Consider the following 27021-nt stretch of genomic DNA (forward strand, 5'->3'; position numbering starts at 1 on the left):
GAAGGCCCTCCTTTTATATGGCAAACCCACCAGGCATTGCCAGCAGTTTGAAAGCATTGAAATGAATGCGAAAGAAGCAGAACCCCGGGTGCCCCTAGGGCTTACCATGGCTGCCTGCAAGCTGAATTCTGTTGCTCAGCCGCGTGTGATGGCTTACTCACACCAAAGTGGCAGGCACTTCAGTATAAGAGGCAAAATGCGACCTTGTACAGAAAGAACATGTGCTGTGTACTATAAATTGCCTGTTTCACTGAGAAAGAGTGTCCCCTTTGTTCTCTAAAACGTATCTTTTAAAATACTACCCTCCCTTTTTCTCCTCCCGCAGGTGCAAATGTTTCAACACGGCCCCTATCTGCTCTGTCCCAGAGGCTGGTCCAGATTAGAAGGCAGAAAAAACAAACTCGGGACGACATGTTCGCCGAGCTCATGCAGTCCTCCCACACTGATAGGGCCCCGCTGAATGTGTGGAGGCAAACAATTGTGGAGTCCCGTAAAGCATTAAATGAACATGAAGAGAGGAGGGACGTGCACGATGAGAGCAGGCAGGATGCTACGGTCAAGCTCATGGGGGAGCAAACTGACATGCTCCGCTGTATGGTGGATCTAATGCAGGAAAGGCAGCAAGACCACAGACGGCCGCTGCAGCCCCTGTATAACTGCCTTTCCTCCTCCCCAAGTTCCATAGCCTCCTCACCCAGACACCCAAGAACACGGAGGGGGAAGCTATGGGGACCTACACACTCAACCCCAGAGGATTGCACAAGCAGCAGAAACTGGCATATGCAAACTTTTGATTTGGTTTCTGGACTTGTCCTTCCCTCCTCCTCCACCCCCTAACCCAATACCACCACCCCCCCCCCCCCCCAGTCTACCTTCTGATTTCTCTCAATGTGTTGTGCAACAAATAATAAAGAACGTTTTTTAAACAATTGTGACTTTATATAGGGGGCGGGTAACTTCAAAAGAAACAAACACAACTGTCACACCGTACCCTGGCCAGTCATGAAACTGGCTTTCAAAGCTTCTCTGATGTGCAGCGCGCCCTGCTGCGCTCTTCTAATCGCCCTGTTGTCTGACTGTGCGAAATTGGCCGCCAGGCGAGTTGCCTCAACCTCCCACCCTGCCATAAACGTCTCCCCCGTTACTCTCACAGATATTGTGGAGCACACAACAAGCAGCAATTACAATTGGAATATTGGTTGTGCTGAGGTCTAACTGAGTCAGTAAACTGCGCCAGCTCGCTTTCGAACGTCCAAAAGCACATTCTACCACCATTCTGCACTTGCTCAGCCTATAGTTGAACTGCTCCTTACTAATGTCCAGGGTGCCTGTGTACGGCTTCATGAGCCATGGCATTAAGGGGTAGGCTGGGTCCCCGAGGATAACTATAGGCATTTCAACATCCCCAACAGTAATTTTCTGGTCTGGGAAGTAAGTCCCTTCCTGCAGCTGTTCAAACAGACCAGAGTTCCTGAAAATGCGAGCGTCATGCACCTATCCCGGCCATCCCACATTGATGTTGGTGAAACGTCCCTTGTGATCCACCAGTGTTTGCAGCATCATGGAAAAGTACCCCTTGCGGTTTACGTACTGGCCGCCCCGGTGTTCCGGGGCCAAAATAGGGATATGCGTTCCGTCTATCGCCCCGCCGCAGTTAGGGAACCCCAGCACACTAAAGCCATCCAAAATGGTCTGTATATTTCCCAAAGTCACTACCCTTGATAGCAGCTGGTCAATGATTGCATTGGCTACTTGCAGCACAGCAGCCCCCCACAGTAGATTTGCCCACTCCAAACTGATTCCCGACTGACCGGTAGCTGTTGGGCGTTGCAAGCTTCCACAGGGCTATGGCCAGTCGCTTCTCAACCGTGAGGGCTGCTCTCATTTTGGTGTCTTTGCGCTTCAGGGCAGGGGACAGCAAATCACAAAGTTCCATGAAAGTGGCCCTATGCATACGAAAGTTTCACAGCCACTGGGAATCATCCCATACCTGCAACACTATGCGGTCCCACCAGTCTGTGCTTGTTTCCCAGGCCCAGAATCGGCGTTCCACGGCATGAACCTGGCCCAATGCCGGGTCCATGATCTCCCAATCGCCACATGCTGTGCTTCTAGGAATGTCTGTATCCATGTCCTCATCAGTATAGTAATCGCGCTGTCGTCGCTTCCTCGCCCGGTTTTGCAGGTACTGCACATACTGCTGGATAATGCGCGAGGTATTTACAATGGTCAAAACTGCAGCGGAGATCTGAGCAGGCTCCATGCTTGCGACTGCACGGCTAATCCTGGAAAAAGGTCGCGAAACGTAGGAGAGCAGAGTGGCAGCGGAAGAGGTGCTGTTCGGTTCACGATAGCCGAAAAAAGGCGGGAAATGGTTGTCTTCTGTAACTTTCACGGAGGCGGAAGCCCAGGACAGACAACATGGAGAAGGTCGGTAGCGCGGCAAGAGCAGGAGAGCAGAGTTGGCGGCAGAAGCCGTGAAGCTCGGTTCATGATGGCCGAGCAGAGTTGGCAGCGGAAGCGGTCGATGAGGAAGAGAAAGAGTAGATACTTATAGAGATTACATAGAAAGATGAAAGGAAATGCGAGGTGGATTCATAGTACCAGGAGAGAAGCGGATCACCGTACTGCACTGTCTGCTGAAAGCAGTATGGCGCCTGCACGCCAAAAAGGCGCGAAACGATTGTCTGCCGTAGCTTTCACGGAGGGAGGAACGATTGACAACACACACCCAGAAACACCCGTGAGAATGTTTTTGCCCTATCATGCACTGGGAGTTTAACCCAGAATTCCAATGGGCGGTGGGGACTGCGTGAACTGTGGGATAGTGCACCGCTCTGACATTCGATGCTAGCCTCGGTACTGTGGACGCACTCCGCCGAATTTATGCGCTTTAGTGGGGACACACAAGACTGAATGTATAAAATCGCTTCCGAAAATTTGAATAGAATAATTTCTAAATAATTTCGTACTGTAGACGTACCCTTAGTCTACTCCCCAACAGAATACCACACTCATATAATTTAACTACTTTATACTGTTTTACAACCCCATGACACTTGCACACAGGATATCACCTGAACCTATACTTTCCCACTACCCATCACTAAATCCACAGACTGTTCTCATATCCCACTTCATTACTGACAATACTCATGGCAAGAAGATCCCAGTGCCTTGGAACTAACACTATCTACACAATTCTGTATTGAAATGATGCAGCCTGGACACTCAAGGTACACGTGCACATCTTTGCTTTGATAACACACATCAGGGGAGATGGGAACACACTCAGAACCAGATTTCCTCATATCACAATCATCCCAGTCCTATGACATTCTTCAGGCGAATCCCGGATCACCTATCACAATCACAGCTCTTCCAAGCTGCCCCAGTTAATTCCTCCACCATTCAATACAGCTACACCTAACTCAGTGAATGCAGCTGAGAGCATGCACATAATTCCCAAAGGCTACTGCCAGCTCCAAGGGGGCACAGTTAAGGTTGTATGGCATTTACCCTAACTCTCTACTTCCTCGTTTTTAGAAGTTTGAATTTTGCTGAATTCAATATTCTTAAAGGGCACAAGCTAACACCAGGCAACCTTTACTCTGCATTAATGAAGTTTTTTGGCCATTTAATACACATTAATTCCAACAGTTTAACAAACATTCCCTTGTAGTATTTGCAACACAAATGCTTCAGCCATGTGCTAGTGCACCACATCCAGGAATTGAAAGCAACAAAAATAAAATAGTCTATTTTCACTGCTCAAATTGAGAGAAAAGCAATGAGTAATCAATATAAATGATGAAAAATAAACCTAGATTTTTAAAAGTTACCTGGCTTAAACAATATAAGGTATCAATTGTAACTCAGGAAAAGGAATATGTATATACATAGTTCTATTGTTTAAGTGCTTCATTTTAAAGTATGGGAAATCTCAGACTTGATTTGATATTGGGAGTCATTTAATATCAGTAATGACCCCAACTTAGATTTCCTGCCAAAATAGCACCACAACCACTGGTACTCTAATAGACAATTAACTTTGTAAATAAAAGGAAAACAGCCTTTGTGGTGATGTAACAGAACACAAACAGCATTTAATATGATCAGTTTAGCACAAAATTTTTGAAACCAAAAATTTGTTGATCAGTGATAGTCCCTTACAATCAACAATTCAGAATGCTGGCATATTAAGTTTTAAATCACAGCTCAAATTATGAGAAGATTTAGAAACGAACATGGCAAAAACATTACTAAGTTCACTTCATAAGTAAATAAGATGGGTAAACAAGTGGGTCTACTAAACTAAGAACTAATGCGGACATCTTTCTACATTTTATTCCTATATGTTTGGAGTCTGAACGAAACTCAAATTTAAAATTCAATAATTTCTTCATCAGGGATAAATTTCAACCCAAGTGCAAAGGATCGATCCAAAGTCCTCTGAACCATGAACTTGTATTAGATATATGTTGTTGTTTTGGGGGAGAAGGGGATGGCTGCATACATAAAAACAAAACTGCCATGTCAGAGCACTTCTATACACTCTGCCCACTGCAAAGGCCTCATAGGACAATAAAGAGAAGATCATTGGTGACAGTTTGGAGGCGGAAAAGACAGTAACCTTTTCCGTAACTGGTGTTCTTCGAGATGTGTTGCTCATGTCCATTCCACAATAGGTGTAATGTGCTTGCCAGGTGCACTGGTGCCGGAATTTTTCCCCCTAGCAGAACTAGTAGGGGAGCGCCCTAGCGACCCCTGGAGTGGCGCCACCATGGCCCGGTATAAGGGGTGCTGCGTGCTCCCCCCACCCTCAGTTCCTTCTTGCCAGAAAGCTCCAACAGTGGGGAAGGAAGGCAGGATGTGGAATGGACATGAGCAACACATCTTGAAGAACACCAGTTATGGAAAAGGTAACTCTCTTTTCTTCTTCGAGTGATTGCTCATGTGCATTCCACAATAGGTGATTCCCAAACTATATCTGATGGAGGTGGGTAGGAGTTCACAGACACTCAGGACGGAGCACTGCCCTGCTGAACCCGGCATCCTCCCTGGTCTGGGAGACTATCGCATAGTGCGAGGTGAACACATGGACCTATGACCATGTAGCAGCCCTACAAATGTCCTGAATAGGGACGTGAGCCAGAAAGGCGGCAGACAAGGCTTGCGCCCTTATCGAGTGCGCTCTCACAATTGGTGGCGGGGGAACTCCCGCCTGGTCGTAACAAGTACGGATACATGAAGTGATCCGGCTGGAGAGCTGCTGAGTGGAGATGGGCCGACCTTTCATGCGTTCGGCCATGGCAATGAACAGCTGTGAAGACTTCCTGAATGGTTTTGTTTCTTCCAGGTAAAAAGCCAGGGCCCGTCTCACATCTAGCATGTGGAGGCGGCGCTCCTCACTAGACGCGTGAGGCTTGGGACAGAGCACCGGAAAAAAAATGTCCTGGCTCATATGATAGGCGGAGACCAACTTGGGGAGGAACGAAGGGTGTGGGCGGAGCTGGACCTTATCTTTATGAAATACCGTGTTCGGGGGTCAGGGCCCGGAGCTCCGAGACCCTCCTAGCAGAGGTGATTGCCACAAGGAAGGCTACTTTCCATGAAAGGTAGGACCAGAAGCATGTGGTAAGCAGCTCAAATGGAGGCCCTGTCAGCCTGGCCAGAACAAAGTTCAGGTCCCACTGTGGAACCGGGGCCTAACAAAGAAAGAGGCGATCCAAGCCCTTAAGAAATCAACCGGTCATGGAGTTAGAAAATACTGGGTGGCTCTGGACGGGCGGGTGGAAGGCTGATATGGCTGCCAGATGCACTTTGATGGACGAGGGTGTTAGGCCTTGGACTCTGAGATAAAGGAGGTAATCCAGTATAAGCTGGAGTGGGGCAGCCACTGGTGAGACACCGCAATCGGTGGCCCACTGAGAGAACCTTGACCATTTTGCCAGGTAAGCCTGACATGTGGAGGGCCTCCTGCTTTCCAAGAGGACTGTCTAGATGCCCTCCGAGCAGGTTCTTTCCTCTTGGCCTAAACATTGAGCAACCACGCCGTGAGGTGGAGGGCTTCAAAGTTGGGGAGGAGGAGGTGACCTTGGTCCTGAGAGAGAAGGTCTGAGTGGGTTGGTAGCAGCCACAGGGGAGTAATGGACAGGTTCGTAAGAGTCCCGTACCAGTGTTGTCTGGACCATGCCAGGGAAATCATGAGGACGTGAGCCTTGGCATCTTGATTTTTTCCAGGACCTTGTTGATCAGTAGAATTGGGGGAAAGGAATATAGCAGCTGACCTGACCAGGACAGAAGGAAGGCGTCAGTAATCACGCCCTTGCCCAGGCCCCTGCTGTAGCAGAACCGGGGGCACCGGCAGTTCTGCCTGGTCACGAAGAGGTTCACTTGGGGAGTGCCCCATGTTTGGAAGATCATGTGAGCCACCTGCGGGTGTAGCAACCACTCATGCTGGGAGGAGAAGTCCCGGCTCAGGCGAACTGCTCGAGAGTTCCGGATGCTCGGTAAGTGGTGGGCTTCCAAGCTGATATTGTGGGTGATGCAGAAGTCCCACAGCCGGAGGACTTCCTGGCAGAGGGCTGAGGAGCGAGCCCCGCCCTGCTTGTTGATATAGAACACCAAGGCCGTGTTGTTCGTGAGAACTCCGACTACCCTGCCTGTAAGGCATGAGCGAAAGGCCACGCAGGCCAGGTGGACCTATCGGAGTTCTTTGATGTTTATGTGCAGGCCTAGTTCCTGCGCAGACCACAGGCCTTGGGTCTGGAGGTCTCCCACATGGGCTCCCCATCTCAAGTCCGACGTATCAGACACCAACTCTATAGTTGGGGAGCAGCTCCTAAATGGGACCCCTCGGAGCATGTTCTCCAGGGCGGACCACCAATGGAGGGAGGCTAGTATGGTCTCTGGTACAGTGAGGATTTTGTCCAGTCTGTCTCTGGACTGCGAGAACGTCAAGGTCAGCCAAAGCTGAAGGGGCCGCATTCTGAGCCTGGCATGGCATACCACATACGTGCATGCTGCTATGTGACCCCCGAGTTGGAGGCATGCCCTGGCAGTTGTCACGGGAAACCTTGTGATCGCCCTGATGAGATCCCTCAATGTTTCAAACCTGTCCGGCGGGAGGGAAGCTCTGGCGGATGTCGTGTCAAGAATCACGCCAATGAACTCTATTCGTTGTACTGATACCAACGTGGATTTGCTGTTGTTTATCAGCAGCCCCAGAGTGGTGCATGTGGACAGGAGGAGTGTTACATGGTCCTGTACCTGTGACCTGGAGCTGCCTTTGACCAGCCAGTCGTCGAGGTAGGGGAAGATCTGGACCCCCCGACGCCAGCACAGATATACACTTTGTGAAGACTCTGGGTGCTGTTGAGAATGGAAGGATGGTGAACTGGTAGTGCTGGGAATGATGGAGGCCAGGGAGACCATGCGGAACTTGAGTTTTACCATGTACTGGTTTAGGCCTCGCAGGTCCAGGATGAGCCTGAGGCCCGCTTTGGCCTTCGGGATAAGGAAATAGCAGGAGTAGTATCCTTTGTATCAGAACTCCGCAGGCACCACCTCCACCACTTCCAGGTGAAGGAGCCGCCTCACCTCTTGCTCGAGTAGGCTCTCGTGAGGGGGTCCCTGAAGGAGGACGGGGAGGGAGGGTGGATAGGCTGGGTAGAGAGAAATTGGAGGGTATAGCCCCGGTAGATGGTGTGGAGGACCCATCGGTCCAAGGTCAGTAGCGACCACTCCGGGAGGAAAGTGCAGAGACGGTTGGAGAAGGGTAGGTTGGGCAGATCCCTGTGCAGACTGGTAAGTTGTCCCTGGGCATCCCATCAAAATTGGCGCTTACCCGCCTGTTTGCCCTTAGAGAGGCCAGGCTGGGGGGCAGGCCAAGACTGCTGCTGTGGACGCTTCTTATAGTCTCTGGATTTTTTATAAGAAGGTTCGTATCGGGAGTGGGTGGCTTGGCTGGGGGCCTGCTGAGGTTTGAACTTGGTTCTGGCCGGGACATAGAGACCAAGAATCTTTAAGGTCGTGCGAGAGTCCTTGAGACCGTGTAATTTCACGTCTGTTTGCTCCACGAACAGGGCCTTACCATCGAAGGGGAGGTCCTGCAGGGAGCTCTGTGCCTCGCTGGACAACCGGACAAGAGGAGCCATGACGCCCTCTGCCTTGACACCGCAAAGGCCATAGTTCTTGCTCCATGTCCGCTGCGTCCGAGGCTGCCTGAAGGGTGCTCTGGCAGCAGCGGTGCCTTCCTCCACCAGGGCCTTATACTCCTTCCTATCACGCTCCGGGAGGGAGTCAGTGAACTTTGGCATTGAGCCCCACAAGTTAAAATCACATCTGCCCAGCAGGGCTTGGTGGTTCGCCACCCTCAACTGGAAGAAGAATAAAGCTGTCTCCCAAACAAGTCCAGCCTCCTCGAGTCCTTATTCTTAGGGGTGGGAGCGGGCTGGCCTTGACATTCCTTGTGGCTGACCGCCTCGACCACCAGAGAGTTGGGGGTGGGGTGGGTATATATTCGTGCCCCTTGGCGGGCACGAAATACTTCCGCTCTGCCATCTTAGAAATGGGGGCAAGGAAGACAGGGTCTGCCACAGGGCAGTGGAGATTTTTGCCACCCTGGCTGGCGCTGTGGCTGAGAGGATATCAAAGAAGGAGTCCGAAGGCTCCTCCACCTCTTCAGCCTGTAAATTGAGGCTTGAGGTCACCCTTTTCAGGAGCTCTTGGTGGGCTTTTGTGTCCTCCTGGGAAAAAGGAAGAGGAGGCGCCGTGATGGCCTCATCAGGGGAGGATGAAGATGGAGGTGCGGTGCTCTGCGTTCCCACCAGTGCAGAGTTCGCAGCACTTGATCCCCTTCTGAGCGCGGGGTTGGGGAAGAGCGCTCTGCTGACCCCTTCCTGGCGGGTTGAGAGAGGGAGGCCGACAGTCTGTCCAGGCTACCGAGCGGACCACCACTGGGGGCTGCGTCGGGGCCCATGGGGTCCATTGGTACCAGGGCGCTGGCCAGAGAGCCTGGTGCCACTGCACTTGCTGTGGCACCGTCAGAGCGGGCTGCCCCACTGGACTTGTCTGGTCCGCTGACTGCCGGCTCCGAGTGGAGGTTGGGCTGGTTTACAAATTAACGCTATCCTGGGATGGGGACGAGTAGCGCCATCATGAGCGGTGCTGGGCTTGAGACCTTGAGTCCGGTGTAGAGGAGAGGGAGTACCTTCTGTAACGTCTGCTCCGCGAACGGCTCCGTCGTGCGGATCCGCGACGGCCGGTTTCTGGCGATCTACGCCTGGGGCTGCGGGAACAGTGCCGTGCTGGGGACCTCGACCGGGGTGAAGAGCTTGAGCAGCGTCGACGTCGGTACTGCGAGGGGCTACAGTGGCTTCTCTGAGTTGGCGACCTCCGGTGCAGTCAGTCCCAGTCCAGTCCAGGACTGGCAGTCCTGGCGGGGCATGCTCTGACCTCGAGGCCTGCACTCCCTCGATGTGGAGTGGTGCCTCGATTCCGTGCTGCTCAGCACCCAGCCAGACAATCGGGTGGGAGTCGACGGAGACGGGTGTAAGCTGCGTGGTCACTCTGAGGAGAGCGGCGCCGGGAACCTTCCCTTGACCACAAGCGGTACCGCCCGGGTGGTGACTGTGGCGGTCCGAGCACCGGCTTGCCTCTGGACCGGGGGCTGCTGGGGTCAGTGTAGCTGGTACCAGGAGAGACATTACGTCTCGAGCCGCCTGCAGGACTTCCACGTGGAGGGCACCCGTATGTGGCCACTGGCGTCTGGGGCGGTCGGCTCGGAGTGGGCTGGGCTACTCCGCTCTACTTGAGTCGGAGGCCGCGAGGCACAGGGGGAATCGAGAGTTGCCCAATGCGGGTCTAGTCTTGCCCCCAGCCTTGTCCCAGTGCCTTGATGGAGAAGATCGCTTCTTCGCCTTCTTAGAGTGTCCCATGGATGGGGAGCAGTACCGGCTGGTGGAAGGCACTGCTGGGTCACCGCGCACCAATGCTACAGTGCTCGGTGCTGACTCAGAGCAGCATAGCGGTGTCAGGGTCAGGGCCGACTCCATCAATATGGCTCAGAGCCGTATATCTCACTCCTTCTTAGTCTGGGGCTTAAATGATCTGCAAATTTTGCAGCGGTCACTGACGTGGGTTTCCCCAAGACAGTGTAAGCACCTAGTGTGCAGGTCACTTATGGGCATAGGCCGTTTACAAGTGTTGCACGACTTAAAGCCCGGGGCATGCCCTGACCCGGGCGCGGTTCTTCTACTCTATCTATAAAATAATTTTTTTAAATTTATTTTTTTAAACTACATGTACTATCTACAAACTAAATGACAGTCCAAACAGGGAAAGATACAGTGGAGAGCTGGAGCACAGCAGTTCCAAAGCACCTTCACTAGTGGGGCAAGAAGGAACTGAGGGTTGGGGGAGTGTGCAGTGCCCCTTATACCACCCCATGGTGGTGCCACTCCAGGGATTGCTAGGGGTGCTCCCCTATAGGTACTGCTATGGGGAAAACTTCCAGCACCGGTGCACGTGGCAAGCACGCACACCTATTGTGAAATGCACATGAGCAATCACTCGAAGAACTACTGGATCTGTGACTGTGCAGGTACAATGATTCCAAATGACTCCTGCATAAACTACGGAGAGGCTGTAGCCATGAGGCTACAACCACAGTAATGGAGAGACTATACTGTATTCCTACATTGTGTGTTAAAATTTGGGATGGAGGTGCGCATTCTCTTCCTAACCCCTGCTTCAGCCCCACCATTGACCTCTTACCCCCGCTATTCCAAGTACGAAGTCTTGGATCTTATGCAAGGGGGATGGATGGATGTGCTTTCACCTCAAGTGAAATATTTCTGTATTTGATAGGCAACTTGATTTCTGTGAAATTCAAAAGCCTTTCTGATCTGATATACAGATAGCTAGAAAGAGATGCAATTGCCAAGCATATTTAGTCTGCTTAGAGATAATTTTATTAGTGAAATGAATTATTGATAATTTCTCAAAGATAAAGTTGTGTCAAGTTTAGTGATCCAGGAGATTTTATCCAAAAAATTCTACTACAGCAGGGGTCGGCAACCTTTCAGAAGTGCTGTGCCGAGTGTTCATTTATTCACTCTAATTTAAGGTTTCGTGTGCCAGTAATACATTAACGTTTTTAGAAGGTCTCTTTCTATAAGTCTATAATATATAACTCAACTATTGTTGTATGTAAAGTAAATAAGGTTTTTAGAATGTTTAAGAAGCTTAATTTAAAATTAAATTAAAATGCAGAGCCCCCCAGACCAGTGGCCAGGACCCAGCAGTGTGAGTACCACTGAAAATCAGCTCACGTGCCGCCTTCGGCACGCGTGCCATAGGTTGCCTACCCCTGTACTACAGTCTTGTCACCAACCTCTATGCCAGTAAAAATAGTTGGTATTCTTCCAGCTTTATGAACACATTCTGTCAAGCTCAAGAAGCCAAACTTTGTGATCTCACCATCTGCCATGACCTCTTGTCAGTTTCAGACAAAAGAACCCATGCAGATGGTCTCAAAATGTAGATTCTTTCCTATTCCCAGTTACTACTTGACAGCTTGCATCAAACAAATAGCAAAATGTAAAACTTGACTTTGTTCTCTCATTGGTTTCTGATGATATTATACAAAGATGGATTTAGGGGCCCAGTCCTATGCCACAGAAAATGTGCCTCAGAGATTTAGGATCTTTCTCCAGAATGTGAAGCTTTTCCTTCTAAAAAGCAACCACCACAATTTTTGTTCACCTTTTGGTTACACATGCTTTAACAAGAGAGCAGTGTGGTAAATTAAGTCGACAGTTGAACAATACACTAAGCAATAGGAATACCAGGGCAACAACAAAGTCCAGTTATGATCACAAACGCTGAACACATTCAAAATCCAGTTTGATTACTAATTTAGTTAAAAGATAGCTAAGTCCAATTCTGATTTATCCAGTGAGATGAAATAAAAAAACACAACCTAACCCAATCTTCTCTGCAGTTTAAAAAGCCTAATCTATTCTAAAATTTCATTCATATTAGAGCTTTGATATACAATTCATTTATTGGAAACAGCCCACACAAGTTACAGAATGTGTTTTTCTGCAGAACAATATTTAGTTCTCCAGAAATTGATTTGCCCTTAAAATTAATTGTTCTAAAGATTAATTTTTAGACAACAGCATAAGAAGCTTCAGGTAAACAAGTATATTAAACAAACACCTCCGGAAACTAAAGAGAGCCTCTTACACTGGAAAACAGACTATTTCATTTCTATGTCCATGTTTAAACAAACTTCAGTTTTAATTTCTTTCTCTCCCAATCTTTTTGATTGGCACCTTGAGACACGTTACCTCCAAAACAAATGAGCACCAACAGATGAATCCCTAAATACCACCCATCACCTACCCAACATCACCTACCACATACCACAAGTCTTCCAAGGGTCAGTGTTGTTATTATGCCAGTATTATACTAATTGTCACACAAGACAACAAAATAACACAACTGGGCCCTCTAGTTGTTGGACTGCTTTTTTAGAATTTAAGCCATCACTTTTACTGTATTTCAGTAGATGATATTTGGACATGATCATGTGGGTACACTAAAAGATTTTATTTTATTTTTTAATCACAGAAAAAATCCATTCCTAACAATCTATTTAAGTGAGACAACTAGTAGATCTTATGTTTACTGCAATGTAAAAATTATTTTACACTGAATATGCTACTCTTCCTTTCTGAAGTTATTGTTGAGCTGCTCCTAGTTATATGAAAAATTAACCAGGACAGTGCATGTATTCATTTTGAAAGATACAAAATATTTTATGTACACCTATCCCTAGAATTAAAGTTAGGGTTCAGCCCAGTGTAGAACAAGATTAGGTTTCATAAGGCTGCAGGGTAACAGAAAGGTTCCTTGATTAATCAGTAGAAGATCAGTTTTAAAGCTACTAATTTATGCATAGTGCTAAATGGATTAGACCGCCTGTTGCACATATGCTGCTAAACTGTCTCGGTTATTAGACCAGGTCCTTTATTGCTCAAGTGTTTGCCAGAATTTTTTCTTCCATAGGAATAAGCGTATTGCCATCTTGTTTCTAAAAATTTTACAAATATATTTTTGTATCCAATTCCTATTAGAAGTTATTCTCAGATTTTGTAAAAACAAAGCCTCTGTTGAAAATATTACTGATCAGTAATCAAATTATACAGTTTAAAAATGAAGATTTGGTACTACAGAAACAGAAATTCAAATCTGTTAGCAAACAAAAAATATAAGTGGGGACTTGCTTTGGAATTTCTATTAATTATTCTGTGATCCTCTTATGTGATGCAACAAATTAAGTTATTACCCATGTATTTGATAATAGGTTCTATTAAAGACAGATTCTGAATTTATTGTTTGTGCATATTTTACATATATGTTACTTTGTTTCTGTTCTATTAATTATTTATATAATGTTCCAAGTGTATAAGATATTTCTATGATGTCCAGTTTGTTAACTTTCTTTAATAAAGCTCCTTAAATAAATGATCATAAAAAGTTTAAAAATGTGTTTAATAAATAAGATAGTCAGAATATGAAACAAAAGCAACATATATGGCTATCACAGAGGCCAATATCTATTTTAAAATAAAAATGGAACAAATGAGTGTACATGACTCAAAATAAACTTCAGTGTGAAATCATTTCAACAGATGGCTGTATATGAGGGACTGCAGGTACTAGGATCTTTCTCTGCTTTCCCCACACAGTAATTCCACTAACGAATATAACTTCACTATCCCTTGCCCTGTTGCCAACCTTAGGCCTGGTCTACACTACGGGGTTAGGTCGGATTTAGCCACAAGAGGTCGATTTAAAAAATGAATGCGTCCACACAACCAACACCGTTCCATCAACCTAAAGGGCTCTTAAAATCGACTTCGGTGCTCCTCCCTGGCGAGGGGAGTAGCGCAAAAATTGACTTTGCAGGGTCGAATCTGGGATAGTGCAGATGCAAATTTACAGTGTTGGCCTCCGGTAGCTATCCCAGAGTGCTCCATTGTGACCGCTCTGGACAGCACTTTGAACTCCGATGCACTAGTCAGGTACACAGGAAAAGCCCCGGGAACTTTTGAATTTCATTTCCTGTTTGGTCCGCGTGGTGAACTCAGCAGCACAGGTGACCATGCAGTCCCCCCAGAATCGTAGAATGTTGAATGTTTCTATGCTCCCCCTATCATCTCCGTCCCTGACGTTATTGCAGATTAGAAGGCGGAAAAAAATGCACTCGCGATGACATGATTTCCGAGCTCATGCAGTCCTCCCGCACTGATAGGGCGCAGCTTAATGCATGGAGGCATTCAGTGGCAGAGGCCAGGAAAGAATTAAGTGAGCGCAAAGAGTGGAGGCAGGACGTGATGCTGAGGCTAATGGGGGAGCAAACGGACATGATGAAGCATCTGTTGGAGCTGCAGGAAAGCCAACAAGAGCACAGACCCCCCGCTGCATCCACTGTAGAATCGCCTACCCTCCTCCCCATGTTCCATAGCCTCTTCACCCAGACGCCCAAGAACGCGGAGGGGGAGGCTCCAGGCACCCAGCCACTCCACTCCAGAGGATGGTCCAAGCAACAGAAGACTGTCATTCAAACAGTTTGATTTTTTAGTGTGGCTACAATAAGCAATGTGGCCTTGTCCTTCTCTCCTCCCCCACCCCACCCGGGCTACCTTGTCTGTTATCTCTCTCTTTTTTTAAAATTAATAAAGAATGCATGGTTTCAAAACAATAGTTACTTTATTTCAAAAGGGGGAAGGGTGGTTGGCTTACAGGGAATTAAAATCAACAAGGAGAAAAAACACATAACTGTCACACCGAAGCCTGGCCAGTCAAGAAACTGGTTTTCAAAACCTCTCTGATGTGCAGCGCACCTTGCTGTGCTCTTCTAATTGCCCTGGTGTCTGGTTGCTCAAAATCGGACGCCAGGCAATTTGCCTCAACCTCCCACCCTGCCCATAAACGTCTCCCCCTTACTCTCACAGATATTATGGAGCACACAGCAAGCAGCAATAACAATGGGAATATTAGTTGCGCTGAGGTCTGACCTACTCAGCAAACAGCACCAGCCAGCTTTTAAATGTCCAAAGGCACATTCTAACACCATTCTGCACTTGCTCAGCCTATAGTTGAACTGCTCCTTACTACTGTCCAGGCTTCATGAACGGATCCCCGAGCTCGTCGCTGGGGAGCAGGAGCGCAGAGTTGCAGGGGAAGTGATGGAGCCATACACCATGCCCTGGAGGTTGCTAGGAGCCGGGCAGGGAAGACGTTCCCAGAACCCCCGGCCAAGCTACATGTCCGATGAGGACGGTTACCAGTCCCACTGCACCACATGCTGCCAGCAGCATCCAGGAGGACCAGTACGGATCCCCCGAGCTCGTCGCTGGGGAGCAGGAGAGCAGAGTTGCAGCAGAAGCGGTGGATGACTACGGTTAGCAGTCCTACTGCACCGTCTGCTGCAAAGGCAAGGAGCTGCTGCTGTGTAGCAATGCCAGATGCTGCAGGTGCTTCTATGTCAAATGTTTGGAGGTCCGGGTAGGGCAAGGTACCTCGGCCAAAGCAAAAGAGCAAGAGCCCTGGAGCTGTTACATGTGTCAACCACAGAAGTGCTATGGGGTGTTACAGTGCCAACCGGACTGGAATGTACAAGACTTCTTCACCAGCGACAAAGGACAGGAATATGATATACCTAATATCTAAAAAGGCCAGCACATTTCCCAGAGTCACTACCCTTGACAACAGAACGTCAATGATTGCATTGGCTACTTGGATCACAGCAGCCCCCACAGTAGACTTGCCCACAACAGCAGCAGTGACGGTGAGCTGAGTGAGCTCCATGCTTGCCATGGTATGGTGTCTGCACGGGTAATCCAGGAAAAAAGGCGCGAAATGATTATCTGCCGTTGCTTTCATGGAGGGAGGGGTGACTGACAACATGTACCCAAAACCACCCATGACAATGTTTTTGCCCCATCAGGCATTGGGAGCTTAACCCAGAATTCCAATGGGCGGCAGAGACTGCGGGAACTGTGGGATAGCTACCCACAGTGCACCGCTCCGTAAGTCGATGCTAGTCACGGAAGTGAGGACGCACTCCGCCAACTTAATGCGCTTAGTGTGGACATATGCAATCGACTGTATAAAATTGATTTCTAAAAATCAACTTCTATAAAATCGACCTAATTTCGTAGTGTAGACATACCCCTACACTATATACAAATGCAGCAGTGCTAGGAGCTGCTGAATACATTAAGTAACATGGTCACCAGAAAGAGAAAAATACAGGAACCGTCTTAAAGGCTTAGCCTCTGGCAAGCTAGAACCAGCAATGGGGTGTGGATGTGAGAAATCAGTCAACAAGGGGTAAAACAGTGTGCTTAGCATACTGAGTGGGGGCAGAACTATAGGGTTAGACTAAGCACACTGGACTCTTCCTCCACTTCTCTGAATCTATCAGACTATTCTCATTCTGGGATCTTGGCTTCCTAGGGTGAGACTAGCAGAACTTCCAATTTAGATACTTTTAACTGCACCTCTAGGGAAGCAGGGCAGAGTACAAGCCTAGCACCCCCTCACTGCTCATATACATATGCCCTCCAAATATTCTAGTCAGTTCCTTTGACTGAATGGGGGGCAAAGCACTCCAGGAGATAAACCCATTCAAAAGGACAAAACCAAAATTTAAGATTTTAAAACCAAAAATAATTTTGTTTGGATGCTTGCACATACATACACAAGCACAGGATCACTAAAATAACACTTTTCAGAGTAGCAGCCGTGTTAGTCTGTATCCGCAAAAAGAACAGGAGTACTTGTGGCACCTTAGAGACTAACAAATTTATTAGAGCATAAGCTTTCGTGGGCTACAACCCACTTGCATCCGAAGAAGTGGGTTGTAGCCCACGAAAGCTTATGCTCTAATAAATTTGTTAGTCTCTAAAATAACACTGAATTCTGAGAAGTGAGTGGGTGAGAGAATTCTGTTGGAATGATATTTTCAGAGAAGCTAATTTACAAGTAAGCCATTTTCCTTCTTCCCTGCATTTATTAATGTAGTTTAGGGAATTATTTGTTTATTGGGGTACATAAGTTTCCTGTTGTGTTTTTTTAAACTAGTATTACTATCCCTTATTCTTTACTATAGGTGAACTAGTCACCCTGTAGCAAGGCGCTGCCATGTCCTCCTCGCTGCTGCCCCTTCTAAGCCCACAAACCAGCAAGAGACCTCTGTATTGGTGCACTCATCCGTGCCCTTTATTTACAGTATATTTTCCCACCACCTCCTAGCTACAAATAGCAGTCCCTGAGGCTGTACTAGTGAAGCTAGCTCCCACAGCCAGAAGAGAAGAGCTCCCACTCCCTCACCTTCTCCTCGCTGGTTTCTTTCCTGCCAGCCTTTATGTTGCCCCTCACTAATGAAGCCAGTAGCTGTTCCCTGTTTGCCAATCAGGCCTGGGCTTACTTAGCCAGCTCCAATTCCCCTTTCTTGATTGGAGCTGGCATGACAGAGGCCTGGCTCAGATTTCCTTAGCCAGCACCCTGTCACACACCCCAAACCTGCTTTGACCAAAAATGAGGAGGAGGAATTGAGGGGTCTGCTGGAACAGCCTCTGGGGAAACAGAAGGAAAAACTGCTCAACCAGACACTTCAAGGAGGAAAATGTGAGCACCAGTGGTTTGGAACTGCTGAGCCATGTAAGAGAGAAGGGACTATGCTGAGGGAGTAAGAGAAAGAATTCATCCCCTGAAGCAACATGCTCAAACGCCCCAGAGTAAAAGGTGCAAACTAGGGCTGGACAGAGCTTGGAGAAAGAAGGCGCGCACACACACACACACTTCCACTGCAGCTAGCACCACTTTCCATGGAGGTGGATGCATCTGCCCTGTGCCTGTTAGGAAGTGTGCAGCTGGCAGGTCCCAGCTAACAACCCTACATGAAGGAGGGGCAGACTGGACTGTGGAGAGCGTGAGACACAACTCCCTTTCATCCGTGCAGCCAGCATTTTCCACCTAGAAGATTTGATAAAATCTGAATTCTGCAAAGATAAAAATATTAATTAAAAGAGCTGTGCTGGTCAGGAAAAGGGAGCACGCTCAAAATTCCTAGAAACAGATTGGCCTAGTTGAATCACATGGTAAACTAAAGGAGCCCAAAAGTCGAGATTTGTGGAGACTCAAGGAGAAATATATATTTTTTTCTATAAAATAAAGGAGTAACTGGAGCAGTACCATGAGAAATGTACTGTATCTCTCTCTCTGTGATTTGCATAGGATATCCGGGATTGAGGGGGAGAGATTCAGTGTCCAAAGTTGTAACCTATTGTTCAAGTTAAGGAGCCACCTGCAACCTGAGATGAGACATAACACTGAAAGAAAAATAATATGCAAAGGCAGTTCTACAAAACTTACATTCAAGTCCACCAATTCCTATGACCTGATCTTAAAATAACTTTGAAAGACCCTGTGAGGTTCCTTTTGTAAACTGTCACACAAGCAGAAGAGAGTATACTAAAACACAATTACTAGCAGAGTGTTCATTTTTTCCTCATAGTACGGGCCAGACTCCCCTCCCACCCAATCATTAGGACCCCACTGCACCTATGAGTGCTCAGTTAGGATTCTCCTGGTACCTATAGTAATTGACCACATGGAAAAATAAGGATATAGAGCAATTATTTCATATGGTCAGAGCTTTAAAGCATTATGATAGAAATTTCATTCACTAGTTTATAAATTAATCTGATTAAGATAACATATGGGAATTTACAGGTATTACTTTAGTTACTGGAGGATACCCACACTGTGTTATTTAAGGCCCCACGCCTACAAACATGTATATACAAAAAATGGTTGAACTGGAGCTAGTGAGACTACTCAAATGTGTAAGAGGTTCCATGGGCAAGGCCTAACTGATTTCAATGTGTAGTGTGTACTCTCCAACAAAAATAATTCCAATTCTTGGTATTTAAGAACAATCCATCAAATTTTGTATATCTTGTATAGTGATTAAAAATGGTCTTTTGCTTACTTGGTTTGAATCCCTACTATGATACTCAATACTAAATGCTGGGTGGTTGTTATAGCATTTGCTTGGTAGCAAACACTAAGATGTTCTACAGAACTAGGTCACCAACTAGCAGAAGCAGAAATCTACTTTAAAAGTGAGTTTCAGTAGTTAACTGACAGTCTATAGTAATTAGCAAGTTTCTGTGCAGAACACGCTGGCCATAATAATGACATGTTTAAATTGGGGATGGTTCAGTCACTATACTAACAGGTGGCCCTTGACAGCTGGCATACTTGCTTTCAGTCACTCTTATTACAGGCGCACAAAGTACCTTTTGAATTCATTTTCTTTATTAAATGGCAGTTAATTAGGAAAGATTTCAGAACTAATTTCAGCAAGCTCTAAAACTCAGAACTGGTAATGGTGAACATTTCTTCTATGAAGTGTGTTCTTAAAGTCTGAGAACTTATTACCAATAGCTAACTCTCTATCTGACCAAGTGAAAGTTAGTTCCGTCCCTTTTTCATTGAATAGCTACACTTATCTCACAAGAATTAAAAGATGCCCTACTAGAAAGTTTTGTACCACAGTAGAAGCTGGTCCAAAATCAAAGGTCATTAGATAAGCGTTTAGTTTCATTTTCTTAGATTGTACTTCTTACAAAACTTTTGTATCTGCAATAGTGGAAGGGATATATAATCCTGAACTTGAAGTAGCTGAAAATGGTTTTACTGATTATCAACCTACTACAAGTAGCTAAAAAGTGATATTTCAGCAAATATTATGGAATGAGGCAGTGCTAAGTGATCTTTCATTGTTTTATCTTCTTACAACATAGCTGTACTATGCATTTTTAAAGATGAAGTTCAGTCCTTATTCCACTGTTACTAATGGATACAGCTATAAAAATGTATAACAGCTACCAATACTGCAAGTCTAAATAAAAAGGAAACAAAACAGGAAGTTCAGCATTATAAAATTGCCATGCCATAACACACACCACCTTTTCATGGGATTGCAGAACACAAATTGCTCGCTTTTGAGACCCCCCCCCTTAAGAACAACAACTTAAACTAAGCATCAACTTGGATTTAATTTGCTTACAGTAACCCCCAATGTATTTTAGTTTATTTTTCATTTAATTACTTACATAAACTTTAGGATAGGTGTATCTGAAAGCAAGATAGATTTAGGTAGCTTGTTGGCTTTGCACCAGCCTTGTCTGAGACCTAAGTCCAAGAACACATTATCAACTTTGCTCCCTCTGGTCTGGTGCCAGGAATTGATCATCTCTGTAAGACTGTTAACCCACCTACAAATCTGCTCACTTATTCTCTATGGACTACATCTGTAGGACTTTACTACTAGCTGGTAGGATAAGAGTAAAGATTTTTCCTCTAAACATTGTACAACAAAAAAGCTAGAAGCACATATAAAAAGCAAATCAAATTAATAGACTTGAAGAGTATTAAAGACAAAGCAAAGAACATGGTTTTAAGGCAGTATTGTATGAATAAAACTATGGTTAACTCCTGCCCAGTGAACTACACGTGCTACAGCTGAAGGGCCACATTCTGCTTCAAGATGACACACAATTAAGATTTTATAAATAAAACGCAGTATGGATAAACAGCTTCCTTTTCCCAGCTATATCACATCACTATTTTCTCTTATTGAATTTGATGCACATCTCCAGAAACTTGCTTTATACTGTAAGGTTCACTTATGCAGCTCACCACCATAGGGTGTCATGCATGTTCTTTTGCTGCTCCTGTAAATAGGCTCTCATAGCCTAAGCAGCAGAAATAAACTGAAAAAGATGTTATCAGTTCCACTCTGTGTCTGCTCTTAACTGTGCACCTGGACAAAAATGCTGTTCTGGACATGATTCTCACATACACCTATTTCCAACACACAAAATGGGAAAACATGAGGTACTTCTAGAAAATTAACACCATTTGTCTTACTATATTATGGACTTTTTCCAACTGATCTGTCTGGGCTAACCTCTTAGAGGTAGATAACACTTCATAGCCTGAATTCCAACGAGCTTCTTCACACAACACTAAACTCACCTGGATCAGAACTTGCAGTACTTTCAGCAATGGGCTTTTGCTGAGCAGACAACTACACCAAATCATTACAAATTTCCACTTTGCAAACCTGCCACAAAAAGTGTCCACTGAAGACTACAATGAGATGACAGAACTAATTTCACATGCAGACTAAACTAGATTTGAACTAAAGTTTCTAGAAGTGAAAAACTGGTGCAGTAAGTCAATGTGAAACTTTATTCCTCATATTAAAGTGTAAATCTCTTCAATATCTAAAGAATGTCACTCAAAAACAATCATAATTTTACAGCTTTATGTAAAAATACATAATTCAAAAATAATTTGGTCCTGTTCTTCCTGGTAGCAGTTTGCCTCAAAGGGATCCAGTGTGTACAATATGCCAGATAATGTAGTGAGAATTACTGTCCACCTTAACAAATAGTGATATAACAGTTGAGCAGAAGGCTCAGACAAGTAGTACATCTATTAATGTTAACAACTTCATATAGCTACAAAAAATAATTTAACTGTGACCACTGAAGGTTAACTTGAGTCAAACTGCTCCTTTTCATTCTTTGTAGTACAACAATGATTTTTGCACACACAGGAAATGGTTATAAGAGAGCCATAAGGGTTTTTACAGAAAAATACAAGATTTCTCTCAGAAGTTTGTCAATACAAGACAGTGCCCACTAATAACAAAATAAGAGTCACTTTTAAGAATTATTTCTCAGTTTTCCCTCTTTCTTTAGGGTAGGTCTAAATCACCTGACCTATTATTCCTAGGTCTCTTTTAGAGATAATGCTTCATGTTTAACAAGAGAAACTGTCTTGGGAGTAGGAGAGATTTCAGTACCTTTTTCTTACAGCTACCTCTCCTGTTATCTTTTCTTTCCTGTTATCTAATTTCTCTCTTCCTTTCTCAACTCTATCAAAATTTCCTCAAGATATTGCATCAGGGGCACCGAAACGGGGAGGTAGGGCCATGCCCCCCCCCCCGACTTTTTACTGGCCGTAAGGGTGAGCACCAGGGGGAGGGGTGGAGAGGAGCAAGCGGGGGGCAGTGTCTTGGGGGAAAGAGACAGCATAAGGAGGTGGGGCCTTGGGGGCAAGGGGTGGCGCGAGGGGGTGGGGCCACAGTTTGGGCATCTGTGCCCTGCCCCCACACACTTTTAGGGAGCTTCCACTGCTCCTGTATTTCACTATGCATAGAATATTCTAAACAAGGTATTTCTGAAGTTGCAAGTACCTGTGTTTATATACACGAAGATCTGAACTTTAAAATACATTTTCTCATTTGTATCATAACAGTATCAATAAATCATCAGTGACTTCCAATCCCATAAAACTTACATGCTTTCAATATAAAATATTAGTATATCACTATGTGATCAAGTGGATTAGCAGCCATGTAATGGCTGATGTAAAAGGATTAACTTAATTTAATTCACTTTAACCACATAACTATATACTGGCATACAAACACATTTTTATCAAGCCATACATCAAACTAATTCATAGTTTGGAATTTCTTTAAAAGACAGGACAGATGATATATGACCTGGTCATTTACTGACAATGTTATTCTCCAGTTGCTATTAAAAAATTGAGGTGCTTTAAAAAACAATTAATTCCAACATTGTTAAGACTAGCCCTGTAACCAATGCTTCTCTCTCCCTTTTATATTTCTATACAAGTTTCTATTAAATTGGCTTAACATTTGTAAGAGTTGCCAAACATGATTCAGGCTTTGGTTTTGCCATTCTATATAACAAATAACCATAGCAAGAGACCATGCAAGCTCACTGTAACATTACTGTATCTCCCACACCCTTCTCACAAGTAAAACAGATATCAACTGAAGATTTCAATACAGTTAAGAACAGATACACAAAGTAAAGGGGGGGGGGAGATATGTGGTTTGCTGATTCTACATTATGTATTTCAGCATTATTTCTAGGTTACTGACTAAGGGTTTGCATTGTGAAATGTGAAGTCTATATTCACCTCCCTAACACCTTTAAAAGATGAATTATAGGCCTTCCTATTGACCTCAAATGAGAGCAGAAAGAGTCCCATATTTCACATCTCCCACCTTTTAACTACCCCTCCCCACAATAAAAAAAGAATAAGAGAGCAGCCGCAGGTCCACAAGTGGGCCAGAACGTTTTTCAGAGTGTTGCATAAATTTACAGTGCAAAACATCTTAACTTTGTGCTGCACATCACAAGTTAACTGTTAAGGGTTTTTTTTAAAAATGAAACTGATAGGAACTAAATTGCCAGCTAGAACACAGCCTTGCTATAAAGTGAATTAAAACACCGAACTGCCACACTGCTAGAAGGACCAAGTACAGCATAATCTGTACTAAGCCGCCTCTCACCTCCCCCAGAAACTCGTATCTCACTTGGAAAGAGACGGGTCTGAGGAGACTGGGGGAGATACCAGTTACAACACACACGCGGCCACTTCTATGACCTCCAGCTGGGTTTCAAGCAGAGGCGGAGAAGCCCCAGTGAGACAGACAGGGCGGCTGTCACACGGTAATACCAAGGTCCAGACACAGGCCTGCGTGCCAGGCACGCCGAGCACATCGTGCCACCTTGCTAAGGCAGTGAAAGGGGAGCGTGACTCACAGGTGTCAGGCACCAGAGCTCTGTCTGCAGGGCTCTCGGCGCGGAGATGAATCCCCGTGACAGTGGCCCCACCGCGTCAGGGCGCCGGGCAGGCCCCCAGGGAGAAGGGCAATACGGCCGTTAGCCCCAGGGCGCGCGGAGGGGGACACCACAGCCGGGGACTGAGCGGGGCTGCCCCCTACGCAGCAGCAGCGCTCTCTTCCGCCCCGTGCCGCCACAGGCCCCGGGGGCGGAGCGGGCTGGGCCTGGCCAGCACCAGAGCCGAGACAAGGAGCCGGCGACGGCTCCTCCCTCGCCAGCTGCCGTAGCAGTTAGCCGGCCACCTGGCAGCTGTTCCGCCCGGCCCCACGGAGAGAGGCGCCCCCTGGCCGGCTCTGCGTTGCCCCTGGGGGTCGACGCCGCCCGAGAGGGTGCACCGAGAACCAACGACTCTCGACGCATAAGGTCCCAGCCACCCCGGCTCACCGTGCCTCCAGCCCGGCCACTCTCCGGCTCGTTCCTCAGCCGCACCGAGTCTGTGTCCCTCTCCCCCGCACAAGCTTGGCGGCGTCTGACAACTGCGTTCTCCCATTGGCCACCCCTCCGCCTGAGGTTAGGCGCCGCCATCCGCCCATTGGCGCAGCCCGGTGTGTACACAACCTGCCCACCAATCCGAGAGACAGCTGGGGAAGGGGCGGGGCACAGACCGAGCTGGTTCTAGAGGGTCGTGCGGGCTATGAGCCGGGATTTCCCATCGCGGTGGCCTTAACCCTGAGCCAACCCTGGTCCCGTTGGGAGGGGTGAGCTGCGGTGCCGGGCTGGCGGGGGGGGGGAGGGGGGGCTACCTCTTAGCCAGGAAATCCCCCACATAGCCACCCCCTGGGTGTGTGACTCTCAGCCAGGACTCACCCCCGCCCACCCCGGCGGGAGACGGACTCAGCCAGGACTGGCTGCTCCCCCACACTAGGGGGGCGAGCGGGAGGGATACCAAACTAACCGCCTCTCTCCCCTCACACACACCCCAAGGGGGAGGAGCGGACATTATCTCCCATGATGCCCAGTGCGTGGACGGCCGGAAGGACCACAGCTGTTGGAGGAGGTGGACACTTCATGGCCCCGCGGCGGGGCAGATGAGAAGGAGGCCTTGTCCCCACACACTCACCCCATCACACTGGCTGAAGTGTTTTGGCATGGAGACCGTCCAACTACCACATTAACCCAATACAGCCTTTGAATGAAACCCTACAGGGCAGGATGCCTAGAGGTTGGCTAGTAGTTTATAGTGACATTGGCCATAGACACAAACTAAGCTTGATCTTAGCTCATAGAAAGCCGAGACAGATGTTAACACACGTGCTAAGCTGAAGGTGCAGAACTCTAAATATTTTATACAAATGATACTACCAATTTGCATATTTGTTGAATATGTGTTGTCTTAAGTATACTCTGCATGTGTCATATACAAGAGGGATAGCTCAGTGGTTTGAGTATTAGCCTACTAAACCCAGGGTTGTGAGTTCAATCCTTGAGGGGGCCATTTAGGGATCTGGGGCAAAAATCTGTCTGGGGATTGGTCCTGCTTTGAGCAGGGGGTTGGACTAGATGACCTCCTGAGGTCCCTTCCAACTCTGATATTCTATGGAGATAGTAAGCATACTGATTACCAGGGCTTTATCCTGGCAAGGCTACAACACGTGACAGAAATTAGTAGTGTTCCTGACTGATTTTGGCATCACTGGGAGTTGGTATTCAAGTAACTCTGGAAGCGCCGAGATGCTGCCCTTGAGCCTGCAGCGGGAGAGGACGGAGCTGGAAAGACTTAAAGGACTGCGTTCTTCTAGGCAACTTTTCTATTATTATTAAAGTCCTGAAAGTCTCTGACTAGAAAGAACAGGAGTACTTGTGGCACCTTAGAGACTAACAAATTTATTTGAGCATAAGCTTTCGTGGGCTACAGCCCACTTCATCGGATGCATAGATGAAGTGGGCTGTAGCCCACGAAAGCTTATGCTCAAATAAATTTGTTAGTCTCTAAGGTGCCACAAGTACTCCTGTTCTTTTTGCAGATACAGACTAACACGGCTTCTACTCTGAAATCTGACTAGAAAGTTGGCCTACAGCCCAACGCCTAGACACACACCAGGAGTATTGCCTCAGCTCTTCAGTCCATGATACTGTAGCTCCATTGTGGTCAGAAATCACCATTTCAGGTTAATATTCCCCTTGCCAGTCAGGTCTCCAGTCAGAGCCGTAACTATGGCCTTGGCTACACTCGGGACTTCCCAGCGCTGCCGCGGCAGCGCTGTGAAGCACAAGTGTAGTCGCGCCGCCAGCGCTGCGAGAGCTGTATGTACTCCAGCTCTCCGAGGGGAATAGCTTGCAGCGCTGCGAGCGAGCTTGCAGCGCTGCGAGCGAGCGTGCAGCGCTGCAGGCTCTGATTACACTGGCGCTTTACAGCGCTGTACTCGCTGCGCTCAGGGGGGGGGGTGTTTTCACACCCCTGAGCGCAGCAAGTTGCAGCGCTGTACAGTGCCAGTGTAGCCAAGGCCTAAGCATTTTAGCACATGGGGCTAGCAAGCATATTTGCGCCCCCTCAAGGTGATGAGTGGGGAGGCATGCAGGGTCACATGTCACCCCAGATTTCTGCCTTCCATTTAGCACAGAGGTTTTCAAACTAGAGGGGGTGCCTCACTAGGGAGATGCCCCCCACAGTTTGAACATCATTGCCTCCTGCCAGGAGCCAGGGCATAATATAAAAAAACACTACTGACAGATTTTTCTACCAGTTATTGACACCTATGGATGTTTTTTGTCCTGTCACAATTTGCTACTTCCTTTCTCATTGGCCAAGGGATAACACATTTTGATGGATGGGTACATCTATCACAATTTGCTACCTTTCACCTTTCCCATCCTCTGGTCAAGGGGTAGTACAGGGCATCAACCGTCCATCACAATTTGCTACCCTAGACCAGTGGATTACAAAAGGTAAGAGGTAGTAAATTGTGGCAGATGGTTGATACATAGCCATGGTGCACCACACTCTGACCGAAGCACCTGGCACTGGCCACTGTTGGAAGACAGGTTACTGGGTTAGGTGGACCATTGGTCTGACCCAGTATGGCCGTTCTTATGTTTAGTAAAAATTACAGTAGATTTTTGCATTTGAGAAGGATTTAATATGAGATAGCATACTGCCCATAGTGAATATTTGGGAAACAAGTTCTACACACAAATAGTGACATGCGAAAAAGCACTAAGGGCTGGATTGAAAGGCAAAATAACAGTTCAGAAA

General features: G+C 46.9%; 1 protein-coding gene across 1 annotated transcript in view; it reads right to left on the reverse strand.

Annotated features, from left to right (window-relative positions):
* The window catches only part of TFDP2 (transcription factor Dp-2), a 189923-nt gene extending 165630 nt beyond the window's left edge, over nt 1-24293 (reverse strand). The window contains exon 1 of the mRNA XM_065410857.1: nt 24213-24293. The gene's annotated coding sequence lies outside the window, so the exon portion shown is untranslated. The remainder of the gene's footprint in view (nt 1-24212) is intronic.
* Between the last annotated feature and the right edge of the window lie 2728 nt (nt 24294-27021).

Source organism: Emys orbicularis, chromosome 9 (assembly GCF_028017835.1).
Source record: "Emys orbicularis isolate rEmyOrb1 chromosome 9, rEmyOrb1.hap1, whole genome shotgun sequence".
NCBI lineage: Eukaryota > Metazoa > Chordata > Testudines > Emydidae > Emys > Emys orbicularis.